General features: G+C 41.0%; 2 protein-coding genes across 3 annotated transcripts in view; both read right to left on the bottom strand.

Moving 5' to 3' along the window:
* The window catches only part of DTNA (dystrobrevin alpha), a 287,062-nt gene extending 279,438 nt beyond the window's left edge, over positions 1-7,624 (bottom strand). Inside the window, exon 1 of one of the 2 annotated variants that reach the window (XM_042463198.1) lies at positions 7,554-7,624. The gene's annotated coding sequence lies outside the window, so the exon portion shown is untranslated. The remainder of the gene's footprint in view (positions 1-7,553) is intronic. The other variant, XM_042463199.1, reaches the window with a different exon arrangement.
* Positions 1-23,797, bottom strand: part of SPIDR (scaffold protein involved in DNA repair) — a 1,328,422-nt gene that overhangs the window by 720,052 nt on the left and 584,573 nt on the right. The gene's annotated exons all lie outside the window — the stretch shown is intronic.

Genomic DNA, 23,797 nt, shown 5'->3' with positions numbered 1-23,797 from the left:
TGTCTGCAAGACTTGTAATATTTGGATTTAGATATAAAGAGGATGAATCAGTATGTGAGGGCAGCACTTTTATGCTGAAATCACTCCATTAACAGAAATGGTAGCTCAAGTCAATGATTCTCTATTAGTTGATAAAATCATGACCATTTACATGGTACCATGCACAGTTACTCATGAACCTGCTATAAGTCTTGAGTCACAATTAGCAGCCATTCAAAATTTCACAAACACACACATTTTGCTGCTATGCTGAGTAGGTGGGAACCTACATAATTAATAAAAAGCACTGCCATTCCAAACATAGTTATTAGGATTTACCATGCTATGTGTGGTGGTGGAGCTAAGCAGTTGATAGCTAATAAAATGTAAGCTATGTTTATACCACAAAATTAAGAGTGCCGAGTTTAAAACAAGATGTTCAGGAACAAACATCTAACGGTGAAATTTGTTCAACCTCAGGATGAAAAGGACCAAAGTAAAACCGTCTAATTAAAAATAATAATTGTAAGCTGCTCTGATAGCCTTAAGGGCTGAAGGGCGGGGTATAAATACCTTAAATAAATAAATATATTTTTTAATATTTTCTGTACACCGCTATGATCTCCAAGGTATAGCGGTATAAAAATAAAAATTATAATTTATAGTAAATAAATAAATAAATAAAACTGGAGAAAATGGATGGCATATTTTACACTGTTACTAGTTTTGAAAGCAGTGATATGACAGGCTTACTGGTTTTCATTAGAAGTTTCTCCTTTATGAGGTGCAGTCTCTAAATTTATTTTTATTCCACCAACTTCCACCTCTCACAAAAATTACACAGGACTCTAATTTCACATACAGGCCAGCCTTTACTATGAATTTTAGAAGGTCTTTTCCCATTTCCTTTTGAAGTTTATCCTACAAATATAAAGTGTGACTTCAATAAATGTGTTTTTGAAAAATAATTTTACTAAACACATAGAAATTTGTCAAGTAACCATAACTCATTACAGTTCCCTGTTCAATGTTTACTTGGGAGTTTATCAGACAAGGGAAATTGGAAGTATAATCCAATGGCAATCTGAACGCAATCATGGGGTGTAACATTATTGCGTGATAACCCACTACAGTCGGCCCTTCTTATACACGGATTTTTTATACACGGATTTAAGCATACATGGTTTGAAAATGTTCCAAAAAAGTATAAATTTACCTTGATGTTCCATTTTTTATTAGGGATACCATTTTGCTATGTCATTATACTTAATGGGACTTGAGCATACACGGATTTTGTTATACACGGGGGATCTTGGAACCAAACCCCAGCGTATAACAAGGATCCACTGTACATGCAAATTTGGGCAATGGGAAGTCAGTCCGAATGCAATCATGTAGTTTCACATTATTGCGTGATAGACTGCCACACACAAATTCGGGCAATTGGAAGCCAGTTCAAACGGGTTTCACATTATTGCATGATAGACTGCCACACGCAAATTCGGGCAATGGCATGCTATTTTCGGGCAATTGGAAGCCAGTTCAAACGCAATGCAGTTCAAAGCGACTTTAAGTGAATGCGTTCTAGCCCCACTTTCTTTTCATTCAAATTTAAGAGAAATTCCTCCCGTATGATAAACTCCTTGGATACAAACATAGATTATCTCTATGAAACACAGTTTCTCACTAAGATTCTTGGAATACATATGCTGATATAGCTAAATAGAATACATGTAACAGAAATTAGTATATATTTAAATGGGCATGATTTTGTTTATTTGAATGATGTAAACTACAATGGATGCAAACTACAGGAAAAGAGATTCCACCTAAACATTGGGAAGAACTTCTTGTCAGTAAGAGCTGTTTGACATTGGATCGCACTCCCTCAGAGTGTGTTGGAGTCTCCTTCTTTGGAGGTTTTTCAACAGAATTTGGATGGCCATCTGTCAGAGGTGCTTTGATTGGGTATTCCTACATCGCCTTAGTCAATGAACTCTGTCTGGGCACCGACAAGGGAAGTGTGACCCTGCTGGTGCTCTTGGACCTCTCAGCGGCCTTTGATATCATTGACCACAGTATCCTTTTGGAACACCTGAGAATGCTGGGAATCGGAGGCTCTGCTTTTCAGTGGCTCTGATCCTACCTCTTGGGTAGATTCCAGATGGTGTTGCTTGGGGACAGTTATTTAACCAAGAGGGAGCTTAAGTCAGGCGTCCCTCAAGGAGTGATTCTGTCCCCAATACTGTTCAACATTTACATGAAGCCGCTGGGTAAGATCATCCGGAGACATGGGGCGGGGTGTTATCAGTACACTGATGACACCCAAATATATTTCACTATGTCTCAGACTGACGCAGTGACTAAGGATGCCATCTCTCCTCTGAATGCCTGTCTTAATGCAGTAATGGACTGGAGGAGGGAAAACAAACTCAAGTTGAATCCAGATAAGATGGAGGTACTTGCAATAGGGATCCCAATCTGGGAGTGAAGTTATGCCTGCCAGTTCTGAATGGGGTCACACTTCCCCTAGGGTGCTCCTAGACTCATCTCTCCATCTGATGGCTCAGGTGGACGCAACGGTCAGGAGCACTAGCTATCAGCTTCGGCTGATACACCAGCTGTGCCCCTTCCTGGAGCAGGAAGACCTTGAAATATTGGTACATGCACTGGTAACCTCTCGGCTTGACTTTTGTAACGTGCTCTACATGGGGCTACCTTTGTGTCAAGTTTAATGTATTTCAAATTATATGTATTTTATCACGTTTTTACTTGTTGTAATCCCACTTCGATCCGAAGGGAGAAGTGGGAAATATATTATTATTATTATTATTATTATTATTATTATTATTATTATTATTGGAAACTTCAATTGGTACAGAATATGGCAGCCAGGCTGGTTACTGGCATACCTAGATCTGCCCATATCACACCAGTTTTAAAATCCCTTCACTGGCTGTCTATTAGCTTCTGGGCAAGATACAAAGTGTTGGTTTTAACCTTAAAGCCCTACATGGCCTGGGTCCAGACTTCTTGTGGCACCTTCTCCCATACCATCCTCCCCACACTCTCTGCTCCACTGGGAAAAATCTGCTTCAACTGAAAAGGACTGGACTCTCTGCAGTGACCCAGTGTTCCTTTTCAGCAGCTGCTCCTAGACTCTGGAACTATCTGCAGGACAAGATCCATCAGATTACCACCTTGGAAACCTTTAAGAAGGCTATTAAGATGGATCTCTTCTGGCAGACCTTTCCAGACAAGAACATCCTTGCTGATCTGCCTCCCCCCTCCTTTTTCTCCCATTATCCCTCATCTTTATCTTTATTCTACCCAGACCCCACTTGAAACACTTATTTCATTTTAATCATTATTATATATTAATGTTTTTAACTTCTTTTTTTGATTTAATCTCCTTTTAGCATTTAATTATGTTTTTATGACTGGGGGGAGGGATGGGGATTTTGGAATTTTTAATGTATTCTCCTTTAACTGTATTTTGCTTTACTGTTGTAATCTGCTTGGATTCCTAGAGATTAAGCAGAAAATAATAATAATAATAATAATAATAATAATAATAATGGCCCTTGAGGTTTCCTCCAACTCTATGATTCTATAATGCTCTATGGTTTCAGCAGATATTTTCAACTGTGTTACTAACTAGTATTATCTTCTGCTCCATTATTTTGTCCTAGTCTGTATTAATATGCTTTTGCTTTTAGATGCCAGGAATAATTTGAGATTGTTTCTTTTGTAATTTGATCTTTATTGTAGGCTTACTTGTATACTTATGTGGAGAAGTAAATATTAATACCACTACTAACAACTGCATGAAGACTGCTACCAGACTGCATACAAAAGCATTAACTTCCCAGTAGAAGTGAGTTGTTGGTTGATTATATGCATTGGCAAAGTCCCTATAGAATGTAAGTGTTGAATTAATATACCTGTAGTCTCCAAAGCAAGGAAATGTGCGTGTAGAAATAGGACCAGAGAAAAACAGTAAAAAATTAATAACCAACAGATGTGGATTTTCATAGCACTGAATCAACAGGCTGAATAATCACAAATCATACTGCTATTGACCCATTTTTAGTCTATGTGAGCTAGTAGAATATGTTAACTGTGATGATGATATTAGACAAGGTGCTTTAATGACACCAAATCCCTTTATTACTTCCTCTATGTCCCTGATTCCCAAACTGAAGTCCAGGTATTTGGACTTCAGCTCAGAATTCCTGATTATTGTCCAACCTGGCTGAGGCTTCTGGGGACTGAAGTCCAAAACACCTGGAGGACTAGAGTTTGGAAACCACTGCTGTATGCGTTTAAGAAACTTATTAATTGTTCTCCAAATAGCAGTTTGATGTGCAGAGAATCTTTGACAAAGATTCCAAGCCTCATTCTCCCTTTCATAACCCATTTAAACACATAATATATTTAGACATTTTTTGATCAGTATCATAGAATGTTATCCCAGTAGACAAAAAAAGCCAGCACTTAGAAGCACCTATAGAAAATAAATGGCAACCATGGGACTAGACACTGTATTATAAATCAGATTTGATAAGGTAGCTTCATGTCACAAGTAGGTTCATAAGTGGTAGCTAAAAATGTACTCCAAAGAGGTAAACATATACAAACATTTGTGGAGACACAAGAAACAGTATAAATACTGAAATTTCCTCTTCTGTTCAAGCTATCTGATGTTACATCTTGTCATCCTACTCATAGACAAGAATTTAATCAATCTTATATTCACTGCTAACATGTGTACCATATTGTGAAGGGTGTACTGTATTCAAAGTTTTCTTACACTCGTTTTTAAATAGAGACTCTTTGCATCTCATTAAAATGCATAAGAAACAAAACAGGAGGCTATAAACAAGTTTATTTTCAGGGTATTATTGTCAATAGTGCATTACAAGCGTTTGTGTGGACCTCCACAATCAGAAGAAATGGTGATTGGTGGAATTATTGTTAAACTGGAAACATGCCATTTGACAAAGACAAAAGGCTGCATATTATTGTGGAATCTTGGCATCTGAAACCTGAAACAATATTTAAATGATATTTTGGAACCGGTTGATCAACTTGTGAAAACTTGTGAAGTGTGCTTTTGCAAGGTTAATATTAAACCCAGATGTGAATTTGGCACAACTTGTTGTTAAAATGTAACCGTGTCCATAGCAATAGGGTCTTGATCCTATTAATGGAGTTCTGAAGCAAAAACAATAACTTACCTGAAGTTACCTCTGAATATAAGTAATGTATACAAGAAGTATCTGATGAAGGACCACCTTACATTTGAAAACTCATACAATAACAAACACAGTCTTTAATACACTACCAGCCTCTGTATTTCCCCTGCAATACAAATAATATAGCTACATTTCTAGACTACAAACAAACATGCCAGTTAGTCTGTAGAATCAATATCTAGAGAGACCTTGTAGCACCTTTGAGACTAACTGAAAAAAAGAAGTTGGCAGCATGAGCTTTCGTAGACTAAAGTCTATTTCCTCACATGCATTTGGCTGCATCTGAGGAAGTAGGCTCCTGTCTACGAAAGCTCATGATGACAACTTCTCTTTCAGTTAGTCTCAAGGCGCTACAAGATCTCTCTACATACATCTACATTTCTAGTATTTGATCATGTTCTTGTACTTCTGCTACATCTCCACTATTCTTTTTACGGGTCTGTTCTATACTATTAATAAAGCACTATGCTCAAACCTTTACTGTAACTTTCAAATCCTAATGTTGGATTGCTGATTGCTGCAAAGGTTAAAAACTTAAGGCTGCATGCCTAAATAAATTTAGTAAGAATTAAGCTCTGTTGAAATAATAGGACTTCTGGTTAAACATATATAGTATTGTGCTTCACATGTCTAATGCCAATGAAATAACAGATTGTAAAATTACTTCCAAGCCTCAACTAAAAAGCAAAATGCATTGACAACAGCTATGAGGCTTCAAACTTTAAATAAACCCTCTACATTGTTATTAATTTTGCTTTTTCACAAGTCTTTCTAAATCTCTTTGCTGGGGGCGGGGGGGGGGAGGGTTAATTTCCAATATTTATCCGGTGACATTTACTCTTAGGAAAGGTCTTTAAACTCTGCATAAAATATCACAAATGCTATTTTAAGTGATCCTAATGCATATTTATCAAGTGTATTTGATCATAATACCTTGTAACAACAGTCACAGCGTACAGGGTTGTTTAATGTATGCTGAGCTATTTTTGGTTGGGAGGGGAGTGTTGTGCTATTTCTGAGAAAACCTGCAGCACCTCAAATCCCCATTACAAGCATAGGAAGTTTATGAACGGGCAGTAAGTGAGCAAACGACATGAGCAGCAATAAAGCAGGGCCACTCTTTTTAATATAGCTTATTAACAATTCACAGTTAAGTTACAACCATAGACTTGTTTGTCTGAAACCCACACGAGCACCTAAACACTGCTGCAGGTGGAATAGGCAAAACCAAGGCCCTCCATAATGTTAATATTCAGCAGCCCTTATCTGCACAGCCTGGGTTTATCTGTCACAGCTAAAATATATGATAATTGCATTCTGTGCCTCAAATGGAACACAGTGTGGGGATAAAATCTAGACAACAATGAACCCTTCCTCTTAAGGTCCCCAATAACAACAATGGGAAAGAACCAGCCTCTCCAAGGCTGAAGTGTAGGGAAAGTCACAGAGATGATGTCATCATCTGCCTGTATATATCATCGCCTGGGTGCCTCACGACACACACCGACACCCCCCTCTCTGCACATCAGGGTATACCTTGGCAAGCTTTGTCATGAAATCCACGGTGCCAGCAAGGATCTCTGAGGCTGCCCAAGAGAGAGAGAGAGAGAGAGAGAGAGAGAGAGAGAGAGAAGGATCTTCCATTTCCAGACTTGCTCATCTCAAGTTATCACCACTCCAATCTCTCCATTTCCACTAGCCCTATAGAAGAGATAGGACCACACTATTGGGGGTTTTCTGTGAAAAACTCTGGTTTTAGTGCTCTCTCTCTCTCATACAATATCACAAAAAGGATCCAAGCACAAGAAACCAAATTAAGCCGGGACTCACTGCCCCCCCAAACCCACATGTGTACATATGCCTTACAAATACATAAACACAAATATATTAGACATCTTAACCAATTTTGATACCAAACCCAAAAGGCAGAGCTTTGCAGCTTCAAACTGGCAACAGGCTGGATTTTCCTTTTCGCCCACTCCCCAAGTGGATCCCCCCCCCCTCAACAACCCATTTGCACTGGCACCGCAGAGCATTGCAACACTACTTATTTGGGATGAGAAATATTCCATTCCCCCCCCTCCTCCCTCCCTTCCTAAGCCAGAACCACATACTCTTTGCAGTAAAAAAGAAAAAAGAACCATCCATGATGGAGACTTCAGCATCCTTGGTACACACATTCAAAACAAAACCCAACCACCCCAAAACACCCCTATGAAGAGTGTAGCAAAGGGATCAAAAGGAAGGGAAGGCTAGGGGCTAGATGAGGGAAGAAGGGAATGATGAATGAATGAATGATGAAGAAGGGATGGCTACCTCTAGAAAAGCTCTGTGAGTCGCTGGGCTCTCTGGCTCCTGCTGCTGCTGCTGCTCTCACTGATGCTGTCAGAGTGGATCAGCTGATATTTACCTGTGAGTATGCACACACTGGGTAAGGTCACCATGCACCCAAGAGGGCTAAAAGCAGCAGAGGGGAGGAGGAGGGAAGGGAGGGAGGAGGGAGGGAGGGAAGGGAGCCGTCTCACATGCTCTGGCGGCTGCTGCTGCTGCGGTGGTGGTGAGTGATGTTACCAAGCTGGAGAGAAGAGGATGTCTGCTCTGCTTTGGCTGTAGCTGCAGCTCTTAGCACATGCTGCAGGTGTCATCCCGAAAACTGCCCTCCTTCACCCCCACCACCAGGCAGCCCTCTTCGCCCTGGCTGCTGCACATGCCAGAGATACCCCCTCCAGCCACCAAGGGCATGTGCTCAGCCTCCTCCGCGCAGGCCTGGCGCTTTGGCCTCACTTTCGTTGCGCGCGGGAGGGAGGGAGTGGTTTTCCATTCATTTGGCAGGAGGAGTCTCCGGGAGCAGAGGGGAGGGAGGGAGGGAGGGAGGGAGGGAGGGGGCGGAGGAGGAGGAGGGAGACGTATTGCGAAAGCAGAGGAGGAGGAGGAGGAGGAGGAGGAGGAGGAAGACAGCAGAGGCAGCCAGGGAGGGAGGAGGGAGGCACCTGAGAGTTTGGAAGGGATGCGCAAGGGCTGGGGAGGGGAAAGGAGGGGATGCCAGGTGGGGATGCCGGGGAGGGAGGGGGCAAGGAAGGAGGGGATGTGCAAAGCTCATCATCATCATCCTCAACAGCAGCAGCAGCACCAAAAAGGATCCAAGCCCTTTCGTGTCGTCGTTTTTTAGATTGTATAAGCTAAGGGGCCAGGAACTGTCTAATTAACCATTTTGGGGCTGAAGAGCGCGGGATAAAATACTTTAAATAATAACAAGAATAAGAAATCCAATCAAGCCGGTACTCATTACCCCTCCAAGTGTACAATGTCATCAAGTAGTATATATATGAGATATAAATAGATATATTTATATCTATTATATTATAATATGATATATATATATATATATATCTATAATATATATATATATAATTAATATATATATAATATTATATATTATATATTATATAAATATATTATATATTATATATAGCCCTGGTGGCGCAGTGGTTAATGCCTGTACTGCAGCCATTCACTCAAAACCACAAGGTGCGAGTTCAGACAGCAAAAGGGCCCAAGCTCGACTCAGACTTGCATCCTTCCGAGGTCGCTAAAATGAGTACCCAGACTGTTGGGGGCAAATTAGCTTACTTGCTGTTCACCGCTATGATCTTTGGAATAGCGTATATATAATAAACAAATTATTATTATTATTATATCACATGGATAGATTCAATCCGGGGCGTTCTGGGCAGGGGCTTGCAGGAACGGAGCCAGGCAGCGCGAGGATGAGATTTTTGGGATGGTCTCTTCCACCTAACTGGAGGGCACCTAACAACAACACCTATCTATCTATCTCTCTAATCTATATCTATATCTTATCTATTTCTTCTATATAATGTCTTACATCTTGATACAAACCAAAGGCAGAGGCTTTGGCTTCAAACTGGCAAAACAGGCAAAAATAAACAAAATAAAATAAAATTTATACGCCCTGGTGGCGCAGGTTTAAAGGCCTGTACTGCAGCCATTCACTCGAAACCACAAGTTGCGAGTTCAAGACAGCAAAAGGCCAACTCGACTCAGGCTGCATCCTTCCGAGGTCGCCTAAAAAGAGTACCCAGACTGTTGGGGGAATTAAGCTACTGCAATTAGCGGTACTTGCTTGTTCACCGCTATGATCTTTGGAATAGCGGTATATAAATAAAACAATTAATAAATATTAAAAAAAAAAGGGGGGGTGGCAAATAGGGAGAAGTAAACTGCATTTAATTCAGTTTTAATGTACCGCTTTTCTATGGTTTAATTGTATTTTTTATTATGGGAAGCGCTCAGTTCTGGGGAAAGCGAATACAAATAATATAATAATAATAATATAATAATAGGGAGTGTGCATGAACGATGATGACAATGATAATAATAATGCAATATATAAATAATCCATTATAATAATGAATAATGTAATATTTGTATATGTATATAGTAATATAGTAATAATAATATGATGATGATGATCAGCAGCAGCAGCAGCAGCAGCGTGAGGGGTGGTTGAGTGCTGCAGTGTGACTTTGGAGACCAGGTTCATCCTGGTTCACCGAGGGAAACCATTGGGTGACCTTGGGCAAGTCACACTCTCTCGGCCTCAGAGGATGCCATGGCAAACCCCCCTCAGAAAGAACTTGCCAAGACTCTCTACGGGTGTCATAAGTCAGGAGGGACATGAAAGGCACACAACAACAACAACATAATAATATTAATAATGCAATATTTCATTATTAGATTATTATTATTTTATTATTATTATGATTACCCGCCTGTTTCCATGGATCAAGGGGGGGACAAGAACAAGTAACTGACAAGCAATATCAGTTATCCCTTAAAACACACATCATTTCAAAGGACAGACAAGTGCACACCTATGAAAACAACTCACATCTGAAACTCTCATTCAAAATCCCCATTTTAAAAAAACCCTCAGGATCAGACTGCTGAAGGAGCAGTTTTTAATGCTCTTTCCAATCCAGACAGGGTGCAATGCCGGGGTCCTCCCCGCCACGGAGGACACGCAGGGCCAAAAAGGGAGGACCTTGCCAGAGAAAAAGGTGGGGGGGGGGAGGCATGACAGATAGCAGCTTTAAAGACACCCAGCAAAGGATTGTAAATGACTGCTTCTTATTAGTCCTGCTCCAAATGTAATATGTGGGGGATCCTCCTGGGCAGAAGGTGAAATTGAGACGTGTGAGGGAAAAGGAGGACCCCCCGGGCACCCGGCCCCACTGCCAGGTTATGTTGATAAGACAAAGAGTGAAATGAGGTGAGGCAAAACAAAACACAAAAACACCCATGGCGGATGGCAGACAGGTCTCTGGGACCTACTTTATTATTATTACAGCCACATATCACCAAAAATTTTGGGTATACAAAAGACATACAATTAGAATGTAAAAAATAAAATTCTGAACTCAAGGATTGTTTTTGCATATTAAACTTAATTAACTCACACGCAATTCCTGTCTCCTCCCCCCCCCCCAAGTTCATTCATTTCAGAGCTAATTTAGGGCAAGAGGGGAGCCATTTTGTTCTGCTCTTGTTAAACAGAGAGACTCAGAAAAGCTTGGGAAGCTAAGGCAATCTCCAGGTTCTACTGCTAGATAAACGGGCACCCCACTGCAGAACTGATGCACTTTGACACCGCTTCAACTGCCACAACTGCCTCCTACAGAGTCCTGGGTTTGTAGTTTGAGCAGCCTTGAGCAGAGAAGGCAAGAGCTTGTAAGCTGCAAATCCCAGGGCTCTGTAGGATGGAGCCAGGGTAGTTATAAGCAGTGTCAAACTGCATTATTTCTATGGGAGGTCACCCAAAGACCACTGTCTTTCTGGACTTTAGCACATGGGATTAATTAGCGGGATATCCTGTGAAGTCACGCATTCACAATTAAGATTTCATACGACATCATGATTAAATGGCCATTATCCTGGGAATCCTGGAAATCGCAATTAGATAAAGGTATTCACACGGTGTTGCTTGAAAAGCAATTATAGTGCCATTAACCTGTGTATAACCGGCACTAAACAGCAACAATCATTCACAATTTTCCCATGAATAGAGTTTCACACGGGGGCAAGTGCCCAAATCCCATGTAGAACAGGATTTAAATCTCAGAAAAATCCTGGAAAAGCGGGATTGGTTTCAGACACATTGGGCCATTGAGCATTATCAACATTAACCCGCACCGAAAGTGGACAAAACTGGCAGCTTTTTTTTAGAAAATCCCAAAAGTCTGTGCGGGTTATGTCTGGTTGATGCATAGTGCCAACAACACTGTCTGAAAATGATCCCACTTTGCGGGATTTGACTACTTTATGTGCAGGTCCCCCAACGTCATCTTGAAAAGATCCACTTTTGTTGGATTTTCCGAATTTAAATCCCATTTCTGCAGTGATAACTCCATGTGATAAATTCCAGATTTTGTTGCTGTTTATTGCCTGGTTATCAGCTCCCCAATTCCTGACTGTTGGTCAAGCTGGCTGGGGCTCTGGGAACTGCACCCAAACCTGGGAGACCAGAGTTTGGAAACCACTGCACTAAAGGTTGGTTAAAAATACACAACTAACGTAATTCCCTCAAAAGCGTCAACCATCACCGCCACACGACTTAATAGTACTGTAGTCTCCCCACCAGAAAGCTACAGGACAATACAAGTAAAGAGAAGCAACAGGCTCCAACTATTACCAACAACAAGCAGAAGGAAGCTTGAGAGAAATGAATTAAATAATTAATGCTGGATGCCCCAGTCTAGCATCGTACAAGTCCAAAAAAAGTCAGGGCAGCTGCCCAGTCTGTGGGGTATGTAATTTGTTTAACCTTCTAAGTTCATGAATGAAGTCTGCGAGCGACTGAATTCACAGTTTCTAGCAATGCAATGCCAGGTAGACTCTGGCTTGGAAGCCCAGTTCTACTCTGAATAAGCAATTAAACCCATTGATATAAAAATTCTTACAAAAATGTGCATGGCAGCAATCGAGCAACAAATCTATGCCATACAGACAAACTCGCCAACATGAAGCAAGTACAGTTTCCAAGTTATATTGTTGCAGTTGTTCTTTGTGTCTTATTTTGAATGTACTGGCTTTGATGCTTGAAACATGGCTAGATGTTTAGTACATGTTCAACTTAGCTTGGATTCACTAGCAACTTAACAACATATTCTGTGTCTACACAATTGTTTCTTCAACAAGGCCTATCTCATAAGGCTTATGATCACTTTTAAACTTCATTTTCATTACTTTTGCCAGTAAAAATTCAGGACACCCGAGGCCCTTTCACATTCTACTTTAACTCCATGCTACATCGTAAATCTTGAGGTTTATAGTCTGTGAGCCAGTAGGCTCCTGACTGAGAATTTTAAATAAAGGTAAAGTAGATTTCCCTTTTGACAAGGTTGTCAAGTCATGAACAGGATTTCATAAGGTAGAGCCATGGCAGCAAAGTGGCTATAGGGTGTGTATTGCTGTGTGCCTTCAAATGTTTCTGACATATGGCAACCCTAAGATGAGCCTATCATTGGTTTTCTTGGATGCGAGTCCACAATGTTCCAAGGTGAAAAACAAAACAAAACCAACCACCATCAAGCCACAAGTCTGCATCCCAAGAAAGCAAAATCTTTAAAAAAACCAACCATTATCCATGCCAAACAACATACAACTGGATGGGGTGGACATAGGTTGTGACACAGGTTAATAGTTTCTCCCCTAAAAGTAGCCATGAACTTTTTTAAAAAGCGGAAAATAAAAATAAAGAGAAAAAGTACTGATTTTAAGGGGATTTTTTTAAAGAAAGGAATTTGCTCTAGCAAACAGAAATCATTACAGGTCACACGTGTGTGTGTGTGTGTGTGTGTGGTGTGTGTGTGTGTGTACCCCCACTCTTTTCCAGGTCAGCATTCTCTGAAGATGCCATCCACAGTTATTGGCGAAACGTCAGGAAATAAACTCTTCAGAACGTTGCCACATAGCGCAAAAACCCACAAAAAAATATATAAATCATTACAGTTAATGCATCAAGTCGACTTCTACCATGGCAACTCTATGAATGAGAGACTTCAACAATTGAGATAATGTTCCGGAGGAGAGTCTGTGGTTACCCTGGACTGCCAAAAAGATAATCAAATGGTTATTAGAGTAAATCAAGCCTGAAGTCCTCCTTAGAAGTCAAGATGACAAACCGAGCGTTCATACTATGGACTATTTGAAAAGATAGGACTCATTAAAAGACAATCATGTTTTGTAGGGAGAGGGAAGAGAAAAAGGAAGACCACATTACAGGTGGATAGACTCAAAAGAAGCCACAGCCCTAGTTGGCATGACCTGAGCAAGGCTGTTGTGGTGATCTTTCATTCATTGTTGTTTTGTGTTTTCAAGTATTTCTGATTTGGAGACCTTGTCTCTACGTTTCGGGATTTTATCACACAGGGAAAATCGGGAGAAAGCGGAGGTTTAAAACATTATCTCATGAAAATCGTGCAGTCGTGGTGAAAATTTTCTACACAATCGGATTAAAGAGGGCTTATCCCGGCAATAACCAGGAAATATCCAGAACAAATAATCGCAGGATTCCCATGTGAAAACCTCACTGCGACACGCAATTTCACAGATGATGTCTGTTTAAACTTTGGCTCCCCCCCCCCGTTTCTCTGTGTGATAAAGTCCATAGTCCAATACTCAAACACATACACCACTGGCTCTCCTCTCATTCATAAGGTCACCATAAGTCAATCAAATTGATGGCAGTTACATCACAACATACCACACTGCTCTCACTGTGCATGCTGTGTGGAGCAGCATGTGTCTAAAACATCTGATAGTAACCATTAAAAGCAAACTTACCTCTTGAAAGCTAGCAAAATTATCCCTTAAAAATGCTGGTGGCAGAGGAACAAATGGCCCTTGGGGTGACTCACTCCCACCTCACAAATTCAACTTTTAAAAATATATCTCTCTTTGAGAGAGCAGAGGAAACATCTAGGACTGTTAGCTACCTTTTCTATATTGTTGTGTGCCATCAAGGTTTTCTAAAGCTGAGAGCAAGGACTCGGCTGAGGTCATCCAGTGGTTTTCCATGACTGGGCAGTAATTCAGTAACCCTGGTTTCAGAGTTGTAGTCCCGCTCAATCCACTATTCCACTCTGGCTCTTTTTTTATGTGTATGTCTTATAAGAAATTAACATCCATTAGGCTATCAGTATTATGTTCTGTTATTATATGACTCTTCACCCTAACATTTCTAACTAAGGCCTAGTAATGCTCTAGAGTGTTTTTTTGCCCATTTAGATGACACTGATGATAAAATTAAAGGAATTTGATCTACTGGCCTGAGCTTCCATACTTAACCTGAATAACCTAGCTGGATTGGGGCTGTGGCAACCGCACACCATGGTCCCATCTGGCCTTTCCATGGCACAAAAAGGAGCTACAAAAAGCAGCTCCTTTTTGCGCTGTGAAAAGGCACCATAGCCACCACCCCATGGCTTTTGGTGCTGCTTTGGAGCAAGTGTACATGCTGCACCAAGGGATCACCGTGATGCCTCCCACCATGAGGCAGAGTCAAGGCACACGACATGTGGATACCACGCCCCCCTTCGCCCCAATGTTGCATTAGTGTCAGTTTGTTGAGGTTATTAGTCTCCCTCACAGTTATCTGAAAAAAGGCAGGGCTTGTCAAAGCATATTTGGTACTGTGATTCAGGCATGGATGTGTTAAGGACATATGTAATGACAGGGTTCAGAGAAAAACTTCCTTCAATAGAAGGAAGGAATTTCTTCCATCTTCAGTAAAAAGTACAAGCTGGGGGTTAGTTCTGGCACTGCATATTCAGATAGGAAAAGACATTTTTTTAAAAAATGTCTAAATATAATAATAATAATAATATAAATAAAAATTTTATTTCTTCCTGCCTCTTGTCAAGTCTTGAGGCAGGGTACATGTTAAAATAACAAAAAACAATTTAAAAAGAAAACATAAAATTTAAAATTTACTGGTGATGCCATACTGAGGAGGCTGACCATACTGAGGAGCTTACAGTTACAGTTTGCTTTACAGTTTATAGACATGAGAAAAAATAAAAACAGGTTTAAGTGTCATCAAGAAAAATGTCCAAAATATCTTTATCAGTCACACTGACTGTTTCCTCATTGTAAATGGAAAGCCTACACTAGCTATACCATACATTGTCTATCTGTATTATCACCATTCAGTCATACATACAACCTGTTTTCATAAAGAGTAGCTAAAGGTCTCAAAAGCTGATCAAGGATAGCCTAAAGAAGGAGCTTATCATGTTGCTAATAAAGTGGCTAACCTCTCCCAGGGACGTAGCCAAGGGGGGGGGGGGTTCTTGGGGTCCAAACCCCCCTTCACAAGAAAATGAATGGTGTGTGCTGCTGCGCCACCCACTCAAGCCCCATTATAATGGTGGCACTTAGTCTGGACCCCCCCCTTCCCAAAATCCTAGCTACGTCCCTGCCTCTCCTGGTTAAATTTAAAATCCGGCGCATCCTGATATTATCACAAGGATTTTGCCATTGAATCCACTGCCTGGGTCCATCCCAGGTCCATCCCTGCTCCCAGGGATGCTCAGTGCCTCTTTTTGAAATGGGATTTTCCTTCTTAAGAAAATGTCTGCTGGAGTGCTCCTGGGAGCGAGGATGGTCCCTGGATGGCCTGCCTGGTGAATTCGGGGGCAAAATCCTTGTGATAATATCGGATGCCACCTGATTGAAAATTTAAGCCTGAAAAGGTAAGTCGCTTTAATAAGCAATGTGATAAAATCCAGAGACTCATCATTTTGCCACAAGAGTCACTAAACTGTCCAAGTATCAAAGCTTTGAAAGGGAGCCCTGTGGTGCAGTGGTTAAATGCAGTACTACAGCATTTGTAGTGTGAATTCGATCCCAGGCGGGCTTCAGGGTCCACTCAGCCTTCCATCCTTTATAGGTTGGTAAAATAGTACCCAGCTTGTTAGGGCAATTGGCTTACACAGTGTAAATCGCTTAGGGGTGCTAGTTCACTGATAAGTGGTTAGAAATTACTTTCTATTGATATTTACCTTTTTGCCCAATATCTGATAAAAAAACATGTCTTATTTCCATGGGTCATGACACCAGGTTTGTTTGTTTTGAAGGCATGTTTGAATTTCCAAGCACTGCCTCTGTCATACTAATGCATGAATATAATTCCCGGGAGCAGCCTAATAGGATGCAGCTGTGTGGCACCAGCAGCATGAATATAGCAACATAATGTAACATTGCACATCCTTATTAGAGCATTAAAAATGTTGATATTGTTTTAATTAAATTTGAAAAGCCATGGATTTGGGAGGGGTGTTTCTTTACAAAAAAATATTGGTCTTCAGCTCTACAATCCCTACTTCTGATGCTCTCCTGATTGGCCACTATTTTCAGTCATCCTGTCACTGAAAATGAATGGGAAGCCTTTGATGACATGACTAATCTAAACACTAGTGCTTCATAAATGCTATGGATTATATGAAAGATAAATGCAGAACATGCGGCTCTGGCTGCATGAGAGTGAACATTAAAGGTATGTGTTAAAAGGACTTGACAATCAGATATTGCTTGACAGAAAACATCCTTCTCCCTCTACAGGCGTCAAGCTGGAGCTGTGAAGACAAAGGAGAGTAGTGAGAGTGAAGAGTTTGTTCCTGTTCAGATGCAGGATTAAAGAATGAAATGTACCAGAAGCAACTTGCCAAAAGATCTGAAGTGGGACAGCACTGCATTTTCATTACAGGTTTGGCCTGGTTGTTCTTCTAGTTTGTCAGCTGGAAGTGGCATGTCAGCATTTGATAAAGGTTTGTACCTTTGTTTGATGTTGGTGGTTTCGGTGTTGGTTGTTTGCTTTTTCTTGTAGTTTGTTTGGGGGGGGTTGTGGCTTTGGGTTGTTTTTTTGTGGTTGGTGTTTGTTTTGGTGGGGGGGGTCGTGGTGGGGGGTGTGGTTGTAGTTTGTGGGGTGTTTGTTGTTGTTTGGGGTGGGGGGGGTGTTTGTGGGTGTTGTGGGTTGTGCTTTTGTGTGTGGTGGTTTAGGGTTTTTTGTTCGTGGTTTGGGTTGTTTTTTTGTGATGGTGTGGTTTGTTGTTTTTGTTGTGTTTGTTGCTTGTTTTTGTTGTGGGTGGTTGGGTGTTGGTGGTTTTGTGGTTGTGTGGTTGGGTGTGTGTTCGGTGTTGTAGTTGGTTTGTTGTGTGGTGTGTGGGTGTTGTTTGGGGTTTTAGGTTCTTGTGTGTTTGTGTGTGTTGATTTTTGTGTGGCGTTTGTTGTTGTTCTGGTGTTGTGTTTGCCTTTTTTGTGCTGTGTTGTTTTGGGGGTTTGTTTTGGTGTTGTGGTGGTTTTTTTTTGTTGGGTGGTTGTTCTGGGTTGTGGTGTGTGTGTTTTTTGTTGGGGTTGTTTGGTGTGTTGGTTTTTTTGGGTGTGTGGTTTTGGTGTTGGTTTGGTTGTTGGTTTGGGTGTGTGGTTGTTGGGGGTTGGTGTGGGTGTTCGTTTTTTTGGGGGTGTGTTGTTGTTTTGTTGTTTGTGGTTGTGTGGGTTGTTGTGGGTGTGGTTTGTGGTTTTGTTTTTGTGGTTTTGTGTTTGGGGTTTTTTTGAGGGGGGGGGGGTGGGTGTTTTGTTGTGGGATTTTTTTTTTGTGTAACGTGGGTTTGTTGTTGGTGTAGTTTTTGTTGGTTGGGTGGGTTGTGGGGGTGTTTTTGGTGTGTTGTGGTGGGTGGGTGTCGGTTTGTTTTATTGGGTTGGGGTGGTTTTTGGGGGGGTGTGTTTTTTTTTGTTGGGGGTCTTTGGGTGTTTTTGTTGTGTTTGTTTTTTGTGTTTTGGTTGTTGTGGTTTTTGGGTGGTGTGTTGGGGGGTTTGTTTTGTGGGTGTTTTTTTTTTTGTGTTTTTGTTTGTGGTGTTTGTTGTGGTGTCCGTGGTTTTTGGGTTGTGTTGTTTGTGTTGTGGTGTTTGTGTGTGGGGTTTGGGGTATTTTTTATTATTATTGAAAACTAATATACATTGTACATATAAGCGCTTATTGAACATAGTATACATAATAGGAAGCTTATAAGGGAGGAATGACGAATAGTCAAATTCTACATTACTGATTCCTCGTAAACACCATTCCCTCCCTTTCTCCCTCTTAACATGACATCTTACCCCTCTACCCCCCCACTGTATTCTGATCTGAGTATTTTGCTTTAGCTTTTGTTTCATTTTATTCCTCGCTAACCTAGTCTTTATACAAAAGACTCGCATTCAATCCAAAACAGGTTGTCTGGTTTTAAGCAAAAACCAATGTGACGATATACACAGACAATTTTTGCAACCATCCTAAGCCATCCCTGCGGACTTCATGTTCTAAGTGATAGATTATACAGTGATTGCTTCTATGGGATAGTGATTCCTAGTCAATCCAACATTCACTCCTGATGTAGTAGAATTTGGTGAACTATCGCATTCAAACATCTTTTTCCCAAGGTCAATTTGACTCCAATTAGAATTCGTCTTGCTGTGCGAATGAACTTGCTTCATTCCTGGTACACCCCCCACCTCCAAGGGCCACATTTCCCATGATAAAACAACAACAAAGGGTTCTGGCAAAAACTATAAGGAATAACAGTACCTGGAGCAAAAAAAACAACCAATGTAATGTCTAAAAGGGTAACATTACCCCCACGGAAGATCAACAAATGCTAATGGTGATAGAATCGAATACCTTGCCTTTTTAGATCTTACAGTGGGTCAATTTTACCCTTTTCTACATTGGTTTTTTTGCTCCAGGGTACTGTTATTCCCTTATAGTTTTTGCCAGAACCCATTTGTTGTTGTTGTTTTTTTCTGGGGTTTTTACATTTCCCATGATGCCATGCTGCAATTTTGCTCCATTTGGTTCCGGTACTCCCTCCACTTCCATTGCTGCTGAGGGGGAAATGCGGTTATTTCCGATGCCACTGGGGAAAGGGCAGAGAGCTATGGGGAATTAATGTATTTACGTTTTAACGTGGACAGAGCAGAGGGTGGGCAGTGGGTGGAACATGCCTCCCCTCTTGCACCAGTCGCTTCACTTCGCAAGCAACATTTTTTTTGACAGCTTGTGCCAATGCTAGTGCTTTTAGATTGATAGAATGTGTGTGAATACTTGTGCTACATATATGTGTATAGGAAGGAGACATGCTGGTAAGGAGGGCAAAAGTGGCTGTTTCCGATGCCACTGGGGAAGTCTGGTTGTTTGGATGCAAAAATGGACTTTAAAACCCAGAGAAAGAGTGCTGGTTTGGGAGCCAAAAAGGACTATAATGCCCATAGAAAGAGTGCTCGTTTGAATGCAAAAATGGACTATAAATCCCATAGAACATGAAGCAATCATTCACGTAAAGCTAGTATTCATGCGAAACAGAAAACAGGAAGTGGCCCCTTCTTCACCCCGGAAGTGCAAAGATTCACAATGCATTCAGAGCCCCACTGAGCATGTGCAAGGGTGCCAATTCAAATTGGTGAAACTGCATGGTATGTATTGGTGTAATAATTTATTTTGCACTCACTCTGCTTTGCCTCAGGAATGACCACAATTTTGCTCTTCACGTGAGATAATTAATCACGTGAATTGCCTTGGATTCGAATTGACTCTGCTTCCCTTTCCCTTCCGATTGGCTTTGGACAGAAGTTCCAATTTCACGTGTGATAAACTCCAATGAAACTCTGCACAATTGCAAATCTGTGCCACACTGTCCAGTGTTGCCTCTATCTGCACAACATCTCTGTGAAGAATTCTGTGTATACTTCATGAGACTGCTGGTTTATCTTGAATTCTGTCTGGTTCAGAATAGATAAGTATCAAACCCAGGATTGATTAAAATCTTTCTCTGGTCCTGAAGGAAAATTACAGAAATGTAACATCTAAATAAAAAAATCAGTATTAAGTGTTGAATACTCCCTTGGTTGTAGCTAATAATCAATTAGACATTAAGCGTGAATTAAGCATGAGCCAGGAAAGGAGATGTATCTATGGCTGGACATACTGCATCTCGGTAATACTCTTATTGATGCTGAGATCACCTTGGGTGTGTGATTGTTAGATCAATTACTCTGCTTTTTTTTTTCTCAAGTGGATGCTTGACTCAGGCATTGTTATCTTTTTGTTAGGTCAAATGCCAGGTAATTTGATGTATCTCAGGAGAGTGAGTAAAACTGGCTTCTTTTTCTCTGAGCCCAACCAGATGGGCCAAATGAAGCGGCTACTGGATGCTTGGGAGGCATCTCCCAAGTGGCCAGAAGCCATGCCAAAGCCAGAGCAAAAAGAAGGCAGGACAGTCTGACTCTTGGCATTTCTGGTCAGCCCCTGCATCCACAGCCTGCCTTAGGAGCAGGCTGTGTGGACAGCAGGATTCTGACCTGCTTCCAGCTGGAGCGGACTTGGCCCCCTCTTTCATGCCCATCTATTCCACCCCTTAGAGGTTCTGCCTAAATCAAATTATTTTCTCCTCTGGCTATAGGTTCCTCATTTTGAAAAAGAGCCTAGATGTAAAAATCATTCATTCTAGTATATAGATTTTCTTACTGCTTCCAGCATTAACAAAGGTCTCTGATTCTTGGGAAGAAGAAGTTATCTTGGTGAAAATGCTGAAATCACTGTCTAGGTTTTGCCTAACTCCTTTTAAACTGAAGTCACTGAAGCCTAGATGTTAGGATTTAGCTGAAAACCATCCTCACTCACACAGACCACCCTTTCTCAATTCAGGATTTAGCTAGAGAATGGCCAAGGACATGGACAGGCCTTTTGGGTGATGGCAGAGAGGCTGGGCTTTCTCTTCTGTAGTGGTCCAATTTACTCCTGAGGGATCATTGGTATGGCTGGGGTCTGTGCCAGGCAGCCTGGAGGTGACTCCATGAGTTACTGCATTGGGGTGATACCAATCCTAGTGATGCCACTGGACTCGACCACAAGTTGAACGTGAGTCAACAGTGCGATGTGGCAGCTAAAGAGGCCAATGCAATTTTAGGTTGCATCAATAAAAGTATAGTGCCTAGATCAAGGAAAGTGCCACTCTATTCTGCTTTAGTCAGACCCCACCTGGAATATTGTGTCCAGTTCTGGGTACCACAATTCAAAAAGGACATTGAGAAACTAGAGCGTGTCCAAAGGAGGGTGACTAAAATGGTGAACATGCCCTATGAGGAAAGACTCAGGGAGCTGGGGATGTTTAACTTGGAGAAGAGAAGGTTAAGAGGTGATATGACAGCCCTGTTTAAATATTTGAAGGGATGTCATATTGAGAGGGAGCCAGCTTGTTTTCTGCTGCTCCAGAGACTAGGACCTGGAACAATGGATGCAAGCTCCAGGAAAAGAGATTCCAGCTCAACATTAGGAGGAACTTCCTGACAGTAAGGGCTGTTCGACAGTAGAACAAACTCCCTCAGAGTGTAGTGTAGTCTTCTTCCTTGGAGGTCTTTAAGCAGAGGTTGGATGGCCATCTGTTGGCGATGCTTTGATTGTGATTTCCTGCATGGCAGGGGGTTGGACTGGATGGCCCTTGTGGTCTCTTCCAACTCTATGATTCTATGATTCTGTGACTGAAGGAAGATTTCATGATGGGCAAATTTCTTATTTTGGGGTACATGTTCTCATTCCCCCCCCCCCCTCACCATAGCTACCTTCTTGCATAAAGGATAAGACCACAGTCTCTGTTCTAAAGGCAGGAGTATTTTCCATCTAGACAGATTTGCAAAGTGTAAGGCACATGACATGCATTTACTGAAACGGAAGATGTATTTTTTTTCCCTGTGGGACTGCATCCAAATCATATTAGAACAGTCTGAACAGCATAAGCACATGTCCAGAAATCTACACAATCAAGAGACAGCTGCAGCATGTGTGTGAGGCATTATATGATGTATTTATCTTTATCTTGTGAGGGAAAAGACAGAAATAGATAGATGTGCCTAGGAGGCTAAGCAGAACTGATGTCTTAGAGCAGAGAGAACAAGCAGATGGGTTAAAGTTTTGTGGACAATTACATGAGAACAACAGATAAAAATAGCAAGGAAAGGATAAGATGCAGCTGTGGTTCATAACAACAAATTATGCTTGAAAGTGCAATCTCATATTATTACCTGAATGAATATGTCCAACTGGTTAATGTAATGTTTCACTGGTACAGCATAGCATAATGAGTACCAATGTTACAGCAGCCTACAGATTTATACATGGGTACTGAACATTCATTTCTTGCTGAACAGAGGCTCTCCCCATCTCCCATATTCCTTAATCAAAAGAAGCTGAATTTAATGCTTCAGATCATGATTACACTGGGAATCTTTCCCCAGTGCCTTGAACAATATTTCATTGTCTTTGGTTTCTGCGAATTCAGCTGCACAATGTCCTAAAGGTATATACTGTAATTCATTTAATGCATCATACTATTTTATACAGCTGAAAAATTAGGTTTTTGGACTTCAGGTCCCAGAATTCCTTAGCCAACATGGTCTGAAATTAAAAAAAAAAATTATGTTTCCAAGCTTCTGTATTTTACTTCTAAGCAATTATTCCTGCCCATCCGCTTTTAAACAGCTTTACTTTGCTCTTAGACAAGAGCCAAGATAGATCAAATCAAAGACCTCTCTAGTCTTGATTTCTGTTCACAAAGTGGCCAAGCTTTTCCCTATAGTGACCTCTGCACAAGGACCTGAAATCAACCACAACTTGGTTTGTGGTTGTTGTTGTTTTTTTAAAAAAAATTCCCAGCAACTGATATACAAACTGCCTCTGATACTGCCTCTGCCCAAGATATTTTCCTGTCTGAGGGGAAATAACAAATGCACTCTTCCCTAAGTCAGAATGCCTAGTATCAAAGGCCAGTCATGTTGCATGTTTTGGTACACAAGACAGAACATTCCACAAGTCCCTTTCATCTTTCCTAGCAATAAAAATAAAATACTAACTCTAATAATAATAATAATAATAATAATAATAATTGCCCTGCAATGATTCTGACAATCAGTTCCCTGAAGTAGCCTTCTCTTTCCATCTAATTTTAAGTTTGGCCCAGCGCCTTTGGGTTATTGAGAAGAAGTAGAATGTGAAAAGTGTCAAATGCAAATTGAAGTGAATGGGCAAATGTAAGCCATTTATTAACCCATTTCTTTTTTCTTTTTTTTTTTAAACATGCCCTCTTTCTGTAGGTCTTCAGGATATCTGTACCCTCTTAGGTAGATGATAGATAGATAGATCAATAAATAGACAAGTAGTCTGTATAGATAGCTCAGCACAAATTCCACATAATAGAGTCAGTATGGTGCACTGGTTTGAGTTTTGCACTGTGATTATAGAAATCAGGGTTTGACTCCCTGCTCCCACTGGGTCAACTTAGAAAAGGTACATGCTCTGAGCTTTTGGGGAATATACTAACAAAACTCCTGTGAACAAATCTTGCCAAGAAAACCCCATGAAAGATTTGCCTTAGGGTCGCTATAAGTCAGAAAGTACTTGAAGACACACAACAACAACAGCAACAACAACAACAGCATCACTATAAAAATAT

The sequence above is a fragment of the Sceloporus undulatus genome, chromosome 4 (genome assembly GCF_019175285.1).
Source record: "Sceloporus undulatus isolate JIND9_A2432 ecotype Alabama chromosome 4, SceUnd_v1.1, whole genome shotgun sequence".
Classification (NCBI taxonomy): Eukaryota; Metazoa; Chordata; class Lepidosauria; order Squamata; family Phrynosomatidae; genus Sceloporus; species Sceloporus undulatus.
This window is presented reverse-complemented; position numbering and strand designations above follow the sequence as displayed.